Source organism: Miscanthus floridulus, chromosome 6 (genome assembly GCF_019320115.1).
Source record: "Miscanthus floridulus cultivar M001 chromosome 6, ASM1932011v1, whole genome shotgun sequence".
Classification (NCBI taxonomy): Eukaryota; Viridiplantae; Streptophyta; class Magnoliopsida; order Poales; family Poaceae; genus Miscanthus; species Miscanthus floridulus.
Window position 1 is genome coordinate 54,103,912 of NC_089585.1, and position 17,106 is coordinate 54,121,017.

Below are 17,106 nucleotides of genomic sequence, written 5' to 3' on the forward strand. Positions count from 1 at the left end.
GATCTAATCCAGCTAGATGAAGGTGTTCAGTCTTGTTGCGCTGGCATATCATGCAATTTCTGACAAATTGTTGAATTGTCTGCTTAGCTTTGGGAGTGTGAAAAGTCAGACGGAATCTATGGAGTGTTTTTTTTTTCTGATCCTTCATGAGTAGCATCATGAATAGCGTGAAGTATATCGTGAAGAATTGGAGAGGATGCAGGAATCTGTACCCACTTTTTATAAAGTATGAGGCCGTCCTCCAATTTCCAAGATGGGGAAAGGTGCCCTTTGGTGATGGCGGCAACAATTTTGGCGGGCTCCTCATTGGTGGACGCTTCTTCTTTGAGCTGGTTGAATATCGGGAATTGGATCTCCAATAATGCATTTAGTGATGGTTCTGTGGTCTCGCTCTAGGACAAACCGTCGGCCACTATATGGTGTCTGCCCGGTTTATATTCAACTGAGAAGTCATATCCTAATAATTTACTCACCCATTGATGTTGTGGAATTGTGGATAGTCGTTGGTCCAGTATGTACTTCAAGCTGTAATGATCTGACCTGATTATAAATGTACGGCCCCATAGGTAAGGTCTCCAATGCTTAACTGCTGTCACTAGACCGATTAATTCTCTTTCATAAGCAGCTAATTTAGCATGTCGTGGAGCAATCATGCGACTGAAGAAAGTTGTTGGTCCTGCTCCCTGATGCAGCACTGCGCCAAATCACATAGAAGAAGCATCACACTCCACAATAAACGGTTTATTAAAGTCAGGTAGTTGGAGTACTGGTGCTGTAGAGAGAACATATTTGAGTTGCTTGAATGCTGTTGTTGCCAATTCTGTCCACCTAAAATAGTCCTTTCTTAATAGCTGCATGAGAGGTCTGGCAATGGTTCCAAAATCTTTGATGAATTTTCTGTAGTATGCTGCCAATCCTAAAAATCATTTGAGCTATTTCATTGTTTTCTGTTGGGCCCAAGAGGCGATAGCCTGTATTTTCTCTGTGTCGACTACCACTCCCTAATCTGATATAACGTGGCCTAAATATCCCACCGTGGTTTGGCCAAATGAACATTTAGATTTTTTGAGAAATACTACACTCAATTGAAGAATTGTGAATACTTGTTGGATGTGCCCCAGATGTTGGTCCCAAGTTTTTCTGTAAATTAAGACGTCGTAGAAGAAAACCAAGACAAACTTTCGAAGGTAGGGACCCAATATATCATTCATAAGTGCTTGAAATGTAGAAGGAGCATTGCTCAAATCCAATGGCATAACCAGGAACTCAAAATGGCCATGATGGGTCCAGAAAGCTATTTTCTCACTATCATCTGAATGCATGTGTACCTTGTTATACCCGGAGCAGAGGTCTAATTTAGTGAAGAATTTGGCCCCTTCTAATTCATCGAGTAGCTCATCGATGACCGGTATTGGAAATTTATCCTTGAGAGTGTTGTCGTTGAGGGCTCGATAATCCATGCAAAAGCGCCATGATCCATCCTGTTTTTGGACAAGTATTACTGGTGCTGAGAACGGAGAAGTGATGTACCTTATGATTCCCTATGTCAATATATCATGGCACTATCTCTCTAATTCAATTTTTTGGAGTTGCGGGTAGTGGTAAGGTCTAACAGCTGTAGGTTTACTCGGGTCCTTGAGATGAATTCGGTGATCCTATCGGCGTTGAGGTAGCAGTCCTTGATGATCCCAAAAGAGATGTGAAAAATTAGTTAGAAATGCCTCCATTGTTGCTATAGGACTGAGTGTGTGAATCCATGGTTGATTAGGGCACGATTTGCCCAATCTGGTCCAAATGATTCGATGTCCATGGCGCCTAAATTTCATAGTGAGGTTATTGAAATCCCAGATGATTGGACCAAGTGAGCTCAGCCAACTAATGCCTAGCACGAAGTCATAGCCTCCCGATTTGATGCTGTAATAGTCAATGTTGAAGATTTCAGACTCAATTTGCGCTCTGAGATTATTGTATATGCCCACATTAGAAATTTGATATCCATTTCCTACTATCACTGATAGAGAATTTGGTGCATTTGTCCATGATATTTGGAGGTCATCTATTGTGTCTGAGTCAATGAAGTTGTGTGTAGACCCATAATCCAGTAATGCTAGGAAATCATGGCCGTTGATGGAAATCAATACCTGCATAGTTTGGCTGGTGGTGATCCCTGTGACGGCATTGAATGATATATGAATGTCCTGGGCTTCATGCTGTAAGGAGTGTGAATGTTCTTTTTGTTTGCATCATATATAGAGTTTACGAGCCATTGCTATCGCTGATTCTAGATCTGGTGGTTGCTGAAGCTGTATATCTATTTGCAACGTTGATGCCAATCCTGCAGTATAAAGCATGACTTGCTGAGCGGTAGACAACCATGTTACCTTGGTCAGTGTGAGGAGGAATTGATTTGTATAGTCATTAAATGTTCTGGTCTGATAGGTGCAAGTAAGGTCGCTGAGGTGGTTGTGGTCTATTGGTGGATAGAAGCGCCTGTCGATAGCGTGAGAAAATTGAGGCTATGTTGGATGCCCTATTTCCTGCTCCCATCTATTGAACAAAGTTAGGGCATTGCCGTGCAGACAAAATGCCGCTAGCTATATTCGTTCCTCCTCCTTGGTATTCTGGGCAGCAAAAATTTTGTTGCATTTGTAGAGCCCTTGTGACGGTTCATCGTTCCCATTGTATTTAGGGAATGATAATTTGTGGGAGTTTGATGATCGCCTCAATTGTTGTTGATCTCTTTTCTAGGAATCCTTGCTGAACTACCGTTGGAGAAGTGCCTCCAATGAAGTTGTCTGCACTATGTTGATCGGTTCTGGGTGGGAAGGCAGATTTTGGTCCGGTGGAGGAGTCAGTAGTATGGACCGTTTTGAGGGTGGCACATACTTCTATTCTTCCACCTGATTGGAGAAATTGTTTTTGAATATCTTTGCCCAACGATCGATGACATCGCGGATGCTCTCCATGGAGTTGATCACAGCGTGGCTCTAGATACCAGAGTAACACATCAGTTATTCCCAACAACCGCTGGGAGTGGCTGAGGGCGGTAGTGACGTGCAGGGCGGCGGCTTGGCCAATGTTAATGGCAGGGGCTGGCAACTGGGGCGCTAGCCCAGCTGGCTGGGTGATGGCCTGGAAGGGGAAGGCAGCGGTGATGAAGAGGAGGGAGGAGGGGGCGGCCCAGAGGAGAGGAGAGGGAGAGAGGCGGCACAAGGAAGAGAGGGGAAGGGAGAAGAAATAAGGGATTAACCCTAAACCTACTTAGTTTCTCATTAGGTGTCTCCCTCATATATATAAGGGGTGTTACAATCACTAATGGGCCTGGCCCAATAGCCTAGCCATCTATTAAAGCAAAAACATAATAATTTGGTCTATTGCTATATACTAGCCACTAACTGTAGACTTAAGGCGTTGTCTCCTTGTCTTGCCAATCATGACACAGGCGTAAATCTTTTGACAAATCGTCGCTTCGTCCAAGTACCCAGCTTGCAAAACGCAACATACTAAGGAATTTTGGCATTATCGGGAATGATGGGAAGCTTGATGAGGATGCAATCAAGGGCTATGCAGAATGTTTGAAGCAACTACTGCCACCGGACGTCCTCAGCTCACTTGTGCATGCGAAAGGACATGCTTTTTGGGACCTTGTGGCGGGGATCTCTTTACCTCTTCGTTACACTTTTCCCAGTTGTAATTGTTTGTTTGGGTTGTTTGAGTTGTGCTTCGAAGGTGTTGTGTTGCGTGTTTCCCAGAGGTCCCAATCCTGTTTTGGAGTTGTTCTAGGTGGTTTACGTTGGTTTAGTAGTTGTTACAGGTTGTTGTCGTCGTTATGTTGTTTGTCCTGTCTAGTTTTATTTCTTTTTTTTAATATAATCGACAGCTGTCCTGCCTGATTCGTTTAAAAAATGGATAATGGCCTTGGGCCGGCAGTGGTCCTGCAGTTCCACCGGTGAAAGCATAAGCGGCGATGGTCAATGGTCATGCGTACCAGGTGGACCCAGCGAGAAGTCAAGGCTAGGAAGAGTCATAGCCAAAATGGGGGATATTTAACTTTTTACCATTATAACGGATGTCACCTCTTCAGATAGCACTCTTAAAATTGCTCCTACATATTTACCATCGAGAGAGAGCATTTGATACATTCTTGCAATTTTCGCTGACGCGGCACGCCAACTCAACCAGACAGCATAGACAAGCCATGGAAAATGACATTTTTGCCCCTCATCTATTTTTTCTATGTCTATCCCTTCCTCGCTCAAGCTCCGGCCATGGCCGACGATGGGGTCCATGGCGGCGGCTGACAGGACAAAGGGAAAGTTGGGGGCGAGGCAGCTGGGTCCACGGCCTGCAGGTCCACGGCCGCGCCCAACGCTAGCGACGAACATGGGGCACCTAGAGCACACGCAGGAGCACGGCCTCCTCGGCGCCGGCGACGAACATGGCGGCCCCGTTCCTCCTCGTGCTCATGCACCTCTGCTTCCTCGTCGATGGAGGACGCGCATCCCCGGCCACAGACGAGTTGCGCCGCGTCTCTTCGTGCGCGGTCACTGTCGGTACCGGCGAGCCAGCTTCCCCCGCCGACGACGAACATGGTGGCACCTCGCCGGACCTAGGAGCTCGCGTGGCCAGAAGGGGAGGAGCCGGACCTCGCGCGCGCCGTCGGGGATGGGGGAGCAGCGACCGGAAGCGGAGGAGCTGGACCTCGCGCGGCCGACCATGGGGGAGGCACGCCGGGGATGGGGATGCACGCACGGTACAACCCGCGCTCGGGGCAGAGCCCACGCGCGGCAGGATCTCGTGCCTGCGTTCGCCATCGGAGCAGCGCTACTATCTAGGGTGGTGCGCAGACCTCGCGCTCAGTCGGGCTGCTGCTCGCATCTGGGAGGGAGGAGGCGGAGCTGAGAGGCGTGTAGGCCGGGATGCGTCTTTACCAAGCGATGAGGATGAGACGGACGAAGAAGAAATAGATGAAGGGTAACAATGTCATTTGGCATCCCACAGACACGCTGGCTTGCCTACGTATCCTGCAACGTATGCAAAAATAGCTTAAAGTTATGAGCCCGTGTTTAGTTGGCGGAAAGTTGGAAATTTGGCTACTGTAGCACTTTCGTTTTTATTTGGCAATTAATGTTCAATCATGGACTAATTAGGCTCAAAACGTTCGTCTCGCAATTTCCAATCAAACTGTGCAATTAGTTTTTTTTCAGTCTACATTTAATGCTCTATGCACGTATCGCAAGATTCGATGTGATGGGTACTGTAGCACTTTTTGGGAAAACTTTTCGCGATCTAAACAAGAGCTGAATTCTTCTCTATCGATGGTAAATATGTAGGAGCAATTTTAAGAGTGCTATCTGAAGAGGTGACATCCGATATAATGATAAAAAATTAAATATCGCCAAAATGGAGATCAAAGAGAACCTTATAATGGTAAAAAGTTAAATATCCCCCAACATGGAGATCAAAGACAACCAGCAGAGGTCAGGGGAGAAGTGGAGACAAGCACAGATGAGCAGGGGAGGCAATCACCGCAGCTAGCATGTCAGCAGCGATGGTGGCACCGGGGCCGGAGAGGCCGCCCCAGCGGCCACATCCCGTGGAGCGTATTCGCCAAGTTGACGGGATCAGGCTTTTCGTGCTCCAGAAGCTGCTATTCACTCTCTATGAACTGCTAGTTTGTTGACACAAGAAGATAGTGTACAGATTCGACCACAGATTTACGAGGCCCGCCACGTTAAATTCTAAATACTCGTACGGAAGACGAAGAACACAGTACTCTTTTATCCACACGAAGCATAATTGATTTATTTCATGATCAACAGATGCGAAACCGACCTAAAACTTGGTCGGCATATTTGCAGCTATCTTCTTGATGGACGGCCTGGACATGATGCTCTGCCACCACGCCTTCACGCGAGGGTACGCGTCGAACACGGATGCGTACGGCGTGGCCATGAAGTAGAAGGTGAAGGGGAAATGGTTGAGGTCCGCGAAGCTGAAGAAATCCCCGGCCAGATACTTGTGCTCCGACAGGCGCGCCTCGTACACCTCTAGCAGCTTCTTCAGCTTGTCCAGGCTCTCGTCCACGACCTTCTGGTCGGTGGTGGTGCCGCGCATGACGGGGAAGATGATGCACTACACTACGGGCGAGAGGGCAGGGTAATACTGCTGCGCCTCGACCTCAGCCCATACGTCTACCATGGCCGCCGCCGCGATGTCCCCCTCCTTCAGGAGATCCACCTCACTTGACTTGAACTTGCGGAGGATGTACTTCGCAATTGCGCGCGACTCTGAAAACTCACGAGTTCAGCGATCATCGTTTGATTGGTGAAAACTGTGCAGAGTCCGAAGTATCTACAGGCAACCGCTTGATGATGCTAGTTAATAACTTACCAAACAGGATAAGGTCGCCATCTTGCAGAGCAGGGATCTTCCCAAACGGCTGCAGGAAAACGTTCTCGTAATTAGGTACGTACAGTAATTATTATCCTGTTTCGATCCACCTCACTTGACTTGAACTTGCGGAGGATGTACTTCGCAATTGCGCGCGACTCTGAAAACTCACGAGTTCAGCGATCATCGTTTGATTGGTGAAAACTGTGCAGAGTCCGAAGTATCTACAGGCAACCGCTTGATGATGCTAGTTAATAACTTACCAAACAGGATAAGGTCGCCATCTTGCAGAGCAGGGATCTTCCCAAACGGCTGCAGGAAAACGTTCTCGTAATTAGGTACGTACAGTAATTATTATCCTGTTTCGACTACACTGTATTTCCACTACTAATATTGAGCAAACTAGTAAGACACTCGACATAGTAAAGAAGTATGCGAGTTTTAAAGGAAATTAGGGAATCGGGTTATTACATTTCGCGCGACGTGGTCAGGAACTTCGTGCTCGCCGGCGAGGAAGTCGATGGTCACCAGCTCATACTCAGCGCCGACCTCCTCTAGGCACACCAACACCCGCGCCACGTTCGTCGACATCGGGTGCCCGAATATCTTCACCGGCGGCACCATGCTTGTCAGCTTTGTTTAATGCAATTCACTAGCCTTTATTTAGATGATTGTGGTTTGTGGGTGATGAATGAATGACTGATGACTACTGCAGTAGAGGCTGCGAGGAATGCTGGGCAGAAGCTTCCTCTATGCTCTATATAAGCGAGTGGCAAATCCATATAGCAGACTAGCAGTGGCTGCTGATACAAGTAGTGGAGGAGGACAGATGTGAACTACCAAGGACTTGACAACTGGACATATGTGAACTACCAAGACTCTGCTGCTATTCTAGTTTAAAAGTAATGTTAGCGCGCACCGAGCTGAATTAAAAGTACCGATTTGGTAGAGACGAATCCACAAGAAATAAAGAGATTGGATCTTTCGCAGGACCTGGTCTTGGTAAGACGTTACTGCTGGAAACCGGCACTTTGCCGGCAAAGCCTGAAATACACTCGACAAAGGCTTTGCCGAGTGCCGCACTCGGTAAAGGGCACTTGGCAAAGAATTAATCAGCAAAAAAAGGCTTTGCCGAGTGCCGGAAAAGCACTCGGCAAAGATTTACACTCGGCAAAATAAAAATACGAAAAAAACAAAAAAAATAGCAAAAATTGTTTTTTCGGGGGAGGCCACCATCGGCCGGCGCCCGTCCGTCCAGCGCCACCGGCATTTTTTGCGCAAAATTCACGGCTAACGCGGCCGGCGGGATTCAAACACACGACCTCTCCCTCGTGCGTTGCTGGTCTACCACTGCACTGCACTATCACTTGTGTCTAGATGTCTAGATTCCATTATCTATCCTCATATATTATACTAAATCGAGAGTAAATTACTTGTTTGAGGCCCTAAACGAATTCAAATTAAAAAGTGGTCAACTACAAAGTTTCATAACTTTTCGAGATCTACAATTTTCATTTAGGAAGTTTTTCCATCCGAGGTCGTTTGAAAAATTCGAATTTCAAATTTGAGAGATTGAAACGTAGTTTTGTATGATAAGATGATTTCAAATCAAAAAGTTGTCAACTACATAGTTTAATAACTTTTGGAGATCTACAATTTTCATTTAGGAAGTATTTCCATCTGAGGTCATTTGAAAAATTCAAATTTTAAAATTTTCAAATTCAAACGTCGTTTTTGCATGACAAGATGATTTCAAATCAAAATGTTGCCAACTACAAAATTTCATAACTTCTCAAGATCTACAAAGTTTATTTTGGTCATTTGTTCATCCGACATAGTGGTAGTAACATTATTCATAAATCCTATATATCTCTCTTCTACTTTCATGAAACTAATATGAGAGATATAGATTTTATGAACAACTGTTATTGTTGCTTTGTCAAATGAAGAAATGACCAAAATAAACTTTGTAGATCTTGAGAAGTTATACAACTTTGTAGTTGAAAAGTTTTTCATTTGAATTAATTTAGGGCCTCAAAAATTGCTTTGAAAAAATGATTTGCCGAGGGCCAAAAAAAATGCACACGGCAAAATGCCTCTTTGCCGAGTGCCAAAAAAAGCACTCAGCAAAGACGCATTTTGCCGAGTGCCAAAAAATAGCACTCGGCATCTTTGCCGAGTGCCAGAAAAAAGGCACTCGGCAAAGACGCATTTTGCCGAGTGCCGAAAAATTGCACTCGGCAAAATACATATTTGCCGAGTGCTGAAAAAAAAACACTCGGCAAAGCCATTTTTGCCGAGTGCCGAAAAAAACACTCGGCAAAGCCGTCTTTGCCGAGTGCCTGATAAAATACACTCGGCAAAGTGCCGGTTTCCAGTAGTGTGTATGTGTTGAGTTCACTGTAGTTGGTCTCCTACTCAGATCATGATTGCCTCTATGATACCAGTGAGGTAAACTACTCACCTTCCAACTTCATTATCTAGTTCTAAGGAAGTGATCTGTTACTCGGGTCATAGTTTATAGTATACCTCACATCAGTGACATAACATGACTGGGAAATTGAATTTCCTAATAGATAAAGCTAACTCATCAGTGACATAACATAACTCGGAAATTGAATTTCCAGAAAGGTAAAACTAACACATCTATGATTTTAAAAGGTTAAACTCCATATATTTCTGGTTATCATTTATATCTCTATCGCAAAACGCCTAGATGGCTAAAAAAATAGATGATATAGGACTGTAGTAGATACCATTTGTCGTGTACTAGAATAGGGATATTAGGAGAAATATTGCCTGAGTGTCATATGCCTGATTACATGGGACATGGTGGCAGTTAAAGGATGTTTAGGGCTTGTTTAGTCAGCTTCTAACTTCCTTAGAGCGGATTATACGAAGTTTTACCAAACAGTTAGAATGTTACCGGATTCTGGTGAGGAATTGATAAGAGTTACTCCCTACGTTCCAAATTACGACATTTTCTCCTTCTTGAAGTTAAACAAGTACATATCATCAGCCATCTCCATAATTCTCTGTCTTGGTACTTTACTGCACTTGACATTGATCCTAATCATGGCAAAAAAAAACTTCCAAACAGAGATCGCCAGTCTATCTCTACCAGCTTACCCAAAGTTGATGCCACCTATCTTAAAGTTTTCCAGTCACACCATTTTGGTGGTATTCCCCTCAACTAGACCCAAACTTCACTGAGATATCCAATACGCTCAATGTTTCCATTCCACACCTTCAGAGATGCCACGACAGTTCCATTCTGCAAGTAGAAATAGGACACCTTATTGATGACAAAGCTCTCCACTTCTTTTCAGAAGGAAATCTCACTAGAAAACTAAACTCATCAAGCTTCTTCGGCTGCCAATTCTATTCTCTAGCAAACAATGCTCTCAAGTTCTTAACTATGTTGTCTTGGTCCATCTCCACCTCCTCTATAGTGAATATACCATACTTGCCAAATCCTGTTCAAAGTTTGAATCTGTCTTCGTTTTCCTCTACAACATGAAAGAAATCTAAACCCTTGTTTGCACTTGCCATATACTGCACTACCATATGAGTATCCTTCCACTTGGGGCACCTATCTGCAATGTGATCCTTTCTAAAGCACACAAAGCAAACTCTGGGTTTGGTACATGAAGCATTAAACTAACCAGGCTCCCGCAGTTATAGCAGATATACAAGGACTTGCCCCCCAGAGCTTTCTCACCATCATTATCCACCATATGTTCTCCCTGATTTTGCAAGTTGGGAGTCTTCTGCTAAGTTTGATTTTGGGATCCCTCAGCTTGCTCTTGCTGAATCTGGTGCTGAGACTGGTTTGCCCCCCTATGCTGCTGAGGTTGTCTTCCTCTATTTCCCTGCCGTGCCCCTCTTGGCTGACCCCCTTGGCCTCTCTGATTGAATTGAGCATTGAACTGATTCTGTGGTGGAGGGTGATTCGGAAAAGGAGGTGGTAGAGTGTCGACGAAATAAAGTTGGCAGTCTACCTAGGGGTATGCCCAAGGTAGTAGATTATCGGCAGGACAGATGCGCAAGCCCCAAATAAGACGGTGACGCAAGACAGACACGAGATTTTATCCAGGTTCGGCCGCCAAGAAGGCGTAATACCTACGTCCTGCGTCTGATTTATATTGCTGTATGTCAATAGATGATTTTTAGAGGGGTCCCCTGCCCGCCTTATATAGTCCGGGAGGCAGGGTTACAGATCTGGAAACTAATCCTAGTCAGTTACAATTGCCATATGTGGCCGGATAAGGATTCCTATTCTAACCGACCAGGATCCTGCTTGGTCACCAAATCCGTCTTGATTCCTTGTGCGGGACTCCGATCAGGTTAACTGGGCCGCACGTGGTCTCTCGGGTGGACAGAAACCTATCGATCCGAGCCAGCCCAAGCTTAGCCGTAAGGGTATAGGGGTTAATACCCCCACAGCTAGTCCCCGAGCATCATGTATTATGCTGCGACACGCCATTTTAACCTTCTCCGACAAGTGAGGCTTGAACCCTTGATGCCTCCGACCACCGTCATCACCGGAGAAGTAGATTGTCCGAAGAATGTATGGTGCTCTTAAGAAAAAAGAAAAAGATTTCTGTCCTGAGAAGTGTGCCCACTTGTATTTCTGAAAAGAAATGTGAGTGGTCTTGAAGCATAGCGTCCTTGAACATCAGAAGCGTAGGGGTCGAAAAAACAAACACATTCACCGCAAGGTGAAGTGTGCCCACTTAGTCCCCGAGCCTGGTAGTAGGTGACGTAGGCACGTGGTGCCAGGGTCGAAAAAGAATTCCTAGTTTAGTTGAAAACCGAATTGTCGTATAGGCAAAACGAGATGCACCGGCAGGTGCATCGTACCGACGTAGTCCCCGAGCTTGCTGGAAGGCGAAATATGAGCCTTATAGCAAGGTCTAAAGAAGTGTCTCTTAACTGTATGTGAGTACAAATCACATGTAGCCAAGGAGAACCATTATTCAAGCAGTGGTCGGGGCAGTCCCCGAGCATATTATTAATCCTTACAATTATTCAAAGCACAGGGGTCGAGTAGACAAACACATTCACCGCAAGGTGAAGTGTGCCCACTTAGTCCCCGAGCCTGGTAGTAGGTGACACAGGCATGTGGTGCCAGGGTCTAAAAAGAATTTCCGCTGACGTTAAAAATCCAATTGCCGTACAGGCAAAACAAGATGCACCGGCAGGTGCATCATACCGACGTAGTCTCCGAGCTTGCTAGAAGGTGAAGTATGAGCCTTGTAGCAAGGTCTAAAGAAATGTCTCCCAACTGTATGTGAGTACCAATCACATGTAGTCGAGGAGAGCAAACTCCGAATAGTGGTCGGGAGAGTCCCCGAGCACAGCAGTGGTCATAGCATTTACTGAGTACGGTAATGGTCGGAAAAGTCACCGTGGTCGGAGTAGTCCCCGAGCACGGGAGTGGTCTGGTCAGTCCCCGAGCACAGTAGTGGTCTAGGCAATCCCCGAGCACAGTAGTGGTCTAGGCAATCCCCGAGCACAGTAGTGGTCTAGGCAATCCCCGAGCACAGTAGTGGTCTGGGCAATCCATTATTGCGTGCACCGCTTGTACTATTATTTGGTGTATTTATTTGTCGCCGTACTCTGCCAAGTCCAAACTGACACGTCTGGTCAAAAAAGCAAACAGGTATAGCACGGCATTCTGCCCTCTTACTCTTTCTGGCAAACTGTCGCTTGGCACCTGTATAGAGGTGCGTCAGTGTGGGCCCTCTCACTTTATCAACGAAGAGGCGCGTACACTGTAAACGAAGGGGCGCGTTTATTGGCATAGATCTTGAGGTGGTGTGAACAACCGTCCGCTGTGCGTGCGCACGTCTCCCAAGAAACTTGGGTGGACAAAACGACGGAACTCTTTGTTATTTATAATGTAGATCTGGCAAGTTACTGACACCGTTCCCCATTGTCATTCGTCGCCGCCACCTTCGTCTTCCTCTTGCCGAACCCTATTCCTCCGATAATCATCGCCAAATCCCCTCGCCACCGCATCCACCCCCTTAGAAAGGACAGACTAATGGCGAAGAGAGACGCCCAGAAGAAAGGCGGAGTCATGGCGAAGGAGTGGTTGAAGTCGTGGAGCAACGAGCAGACCATCGAAGACCTCGTCGCCATGGGGGTGCTCCACAACAAGGCACTCGCTGGATGGCGCGCGCCGGAAGGAGAAAGCTTCCCCGATCCACAACTAGGTGAGATTGTGGTTTTCGAAGACTTCTTCAAACGGGGTTTTGGGATTCCAGTGCACCCTTTCCTTCAGGGTCTCTGCTTGTATTACGAGATTGGGATTTGCAATCTGCATCCCAACTCGATTCTTCTTGTCTCCACCTTCATCCATCTCTATGAGGCTTATGGTGGCTTCCAGCCCCATTTTGACCTCTTTCACCACCTGTTCTGTCTTCGGAAGAAAGGGAGTGGTGGCTCGAAGATAGCCGGAGGCGTCTACCTGAACCTGCGTGACGGCATGAAGGCTCAATACTTGCACTACCCCTGGAACACCTCACTGGACGAGTGGTACAAGAAGTGGTTCTACATCCATGAAGAGCTGAACACCATCACCCTATGCGACGTGGGGCTGATTCCAGAGAAGAAGAATAACTGGTCGGAGAAGCCCGAGAACTTAGAGCAGATCGCCGAACTGCTCGGGATGATCCCGTGGGGAAGGCTTGATGGCCCAAGCATGGTCGGCAACTTCATCAGCCGAAGAATCCAGCCCTGCCAGAAGAGGATTCATCCAGGCTTCGAGTACCAAGGAGGCGCTGATCCAACGAGGACCAGGAAGGAGCCGCTCGACAAGATGGAAATCAAGGCCAGGATTGGAGAGCTGTTCAACCTGGCCGATCCCAATTATGTCGGGCTGAACGCCATCGAGCACGCCTTCAAGCTGGCTCGACCTCCCCCAAAGGTAAATGATGCCTCCTTTGCCTTACCTCCCAACCTACCAATTCGGCGACACCCATGGCTGATGGTGAGCAAAATGCCAAATTGCCGGTTGGTAGTGATCAGATGGGCTTGAGGAAAACAAGGCACCTAGCTGACTACCTATGCCACCCACTGATGCGGGGAATTGCGCTGCGAAGCCTGAGCTGGTGATTAGGAACAGGAAGGAATGGTGGCTCTACACACGGTGCGGCTGTGGGGAGGTCACATGAGTGAGCCCAAGCGAATTAAGATAAGGTGACCCTGATCGATGGTAGAAGTACGAGCATGTGCGCACAAACGATGAGACCTGAAGGCTTGGCACGAAGCGCTTGAATTGGAGCGATTCGACCTGAGTAGGTCACACCGGCATCGGTTAGCGGGGACAACAATGGCAGAGGGACATCACCATCACCACTACGACAAGGAAATTGCCCTAGACGCGGTGGCCTTTGGCACCTACCCAGAGCCTCGACGCGGTGGGTAAAATGAGGAGTGAAGCGAGCACCACGATGGCAAGGTGATGGTAGCCATAGCCTTGTCTCATCCCCGCACGCGGCTCGGTGACCAGAGGGTGGCGCGCGCACACAATGATAGCGGGGCCAGGCCATAGTCAGCTGAGACAGCCAACACGAGGCCATAGGTGCTATGCAGCACCGACCAGGCACATGAGCCAGCCAGTGGCAATAGCCCAGCCATGCCCTGAGTTTAGTGCCAGAAGTGCACGCACGCGTGGTGACCACGCCCACGGGGTCAGCGGTCGAAACTAGTATGAACCCGCTAGGGTTGAATCCTGAACTTTCGATGAGAGCACATGGGATAACTCGATTGGTGGATGGATACGACATTCATGGCCTGACTGTAGCCTTCCAAGCTATGCCTTAGCAACGATACACCACCTCCAATGGCTACCATGATCTTATGGAGCGCGTCACCTAGCCACTAGGGCACTCATCCTACAAGCAATCAAAGAACTAGCAAGAACAAGTGTAACAATTACTAAAATTACTAGATGAAGATGAAGGTTTTCAAACTCAATCTCAAATAAGGTGGGGTTCCAGAGATAAGAAGATGGTCGGTTGATCCAGCACGTGCGCTTACAAGCAAGTAGCGAGAGTTAAACTTGATCTAAACAAAATCCAACTATTCTTGGTGGCGGCTAAGGGGTATATGAAGGAGGAGGGATGGCCACCAGGGTGTTGGGGTCATGCTCCAACCCTAGGACATGTCCCTAATGGACCCGACTTGATACACAACCCATTGGGCTAAACTAAGGCGGCGTAGCACCTTTGGACAGAAAACCTTTCGGTAGCAATTTGGTCATTGCAGCCGCCTCAGAATAGATATGGACTTGATTCTAGATCCATCTGAAAATAGACTTCATAAGGATTCATGAAGTACTTGAACGCCCCAATCCGAGTCTATATGCGACCGTGGTGACCATCACAAGTTGGAGTTGTCCTGGAGTCCGAATCTAGCCTGCACGAATCCTTTTCCCTTTCGGTCCTCTCCCTAGTTCCTAACCAAAACAACCATGGTCTAAATATGATGGACAGGAACTCAAGAGTGAACTTACTTGATGATTAAGTTGACGAGCACAGGCGTGAGTAATAGGACTAGAAACTGGTACTTGTGTCGGCGTGGATGTATCGTTGGTGTTGATGTCCTCATCATCCTCCCCTTCTTGCATTTGAGTCGTCCTCGACTCAAGCTCTTCTTCTTCTCCCAAATAAGGCTTCAATCTGCAATGTTAATTGTGGGACTACCCCAAAATCTACAGTTTAGATTGAGCTTATATTGCATTATCATTAATTTCTCTAACACTTAAAATGGTCCAGCAGCCCTAGGCATTAATTTAGACTTTCTCAATTCAGGAAACTATCTTTTCTCAAGTGCAACCAAACTAAATTTCTGGGTTCAAATATTAGTACCTTTCTACCTTTATCACCAGCAAACTTATATTTGGTATTCATACACTCTATGTTTCCTTTAGTTGTTTCATGTAGTTTTAACATCAATTCAGCACGCATCAAAATTTAGTTTTTCAGAAGATGGCAAAGGCATCAAATCAATAGGAGCATGAGGCAAGAAACCATATACAATCTGAAATGGGCACATCTTTGTAGTAGAATGCAGCGAATGATTATAAGCAAATTCAATATGAGGCAAACAATATTCCCATATCTTAATGTTCTTCTTTAAACAGCCCTTAACATAGTAGACAAAGTTCTATTGACAACTTTAGTTAGACCATCGGTTTGGGATGACATGTAGAAGAAAACAAAAGCTTAGTCCCCAGTTTTCCCCATAAAGTCTTCCAAAATGACTAAGAAATTAAGCATCACGATCAGAAACAATTATGTTGGGCACACCATGTAAACGAATAATTTCTCGAAAGAACAAATCAGCAATATGAGTAGCATCATCCGTTTTATAACAGGATATGAAATGTGCCATCTTAGAAAATCTATCAACAACCACAAACACACTATCACATCCCTTCCTAGTCCTTGGCAAACCCAACACAAAATCCATAGAAATATCTTCCCAAGGAGCATTAGGAACAGGTAGAGGCAAATACAAACCATGTGGATTTAACCGTGATTTAGCCTTTTGACATGTCGTGCAATGAGCAACAAACCTCTCCACATCTCTTCTCATCTTGGCCAAAATAAATGACTAGCAAGTATGTCCTCTATTTTCTTAGCTCCAAAATGCCCTATCAAGCCACCTCCATGCGCTTCCTGTAGCAACAACAAACGAACGGAGCTAGCTGGAATGCATAGCTTGTTAGCTCTAAACACAAACCCATCACTAAAGATGAATTTGTTCCAACCCTTCCCATCTTTACAATGCAGCAACACATCTTTAAAATCAGCATCATTAACATATTGGTCTTTAATTGTTTCTATCCAAAGATTTTGTAATTAAGTTGATTCAGCAAGGTATATCTCCTAGACAAAGCATTAGCAATAATATTCTCTTTCCCTTTCTTGTGCTTAAAAACATAAGGAAAAGATTCAATAAATTCAACCCACTTAGCATGTCTACAGTTCAATTTCCCTTGACTATGAATATGCTTCAAAGATTCATGATCATAATGAATAACAAACTCTTTGGGCCACAAGTAATGCTGCCATGTTTCTAATGTGCGAACAAGAGCATATAATTCCTTATCATAAGTAGAATAATTGAGAACAGGTCCGCTCAATTTTTCACTAAAATACGCAATAGGTTTGCCTTCTTGTAACAAAACACCACCCAGTCCAATTCCACTAGCATCACATTCAAGCTCAAAAGTCTTATTAAAATCAGGAAGCTGGAGGAGAGGTGCATGTGTCAACTTATGTTTTAGCATGTTGAAGGAGTTCTCTTATACTTTGACCCAACTAAAAGGCACTCACTTCTTTGTAAGCTCATTCAAAGGTGCAGCAATGGTGCTGAAGTCCTTCACAAAATGGTGATAGAAACCAACAAGTCCTAGGAAACTCCACACTTGTGTGATAGCCTTTGGTGCAGGCCATCCCTGTATAGCTTCTACCTTGGCTTGATCAACCTCAATTCCCTATGGAGTCACAACATAGCCAAGAAAAGACACTCGATCGGTGCAAAAGGTGCACTTCTCAAGGATACCAAATAAACATGCATCTCGTAAAGCATTAAAAATAGCACGTAAGTGATCAAGATGTTCATCCATGGATTTGTTGTCAATCAATATATCATCAAAGTAGACTACAACAAATTTTCCAATGAAAGCACGCAGAA

The 17,106-nt window shown here is 45.8% G+C and overlaps 1 pseudogene; it reads right to left on the reverse strand.

The window, feature by feature from the left end:
* Positions 1-5,835: 5,835 nt before the first annotated feature.
* LOC136458294 (probable glutathione S-transferase GSTF1) lies at positions 5,836-7,033 on the reverse strand (annotated as a pseudogene).
* Positions 7,034-17,106: the final 10,073 nt, after the last annotated feature.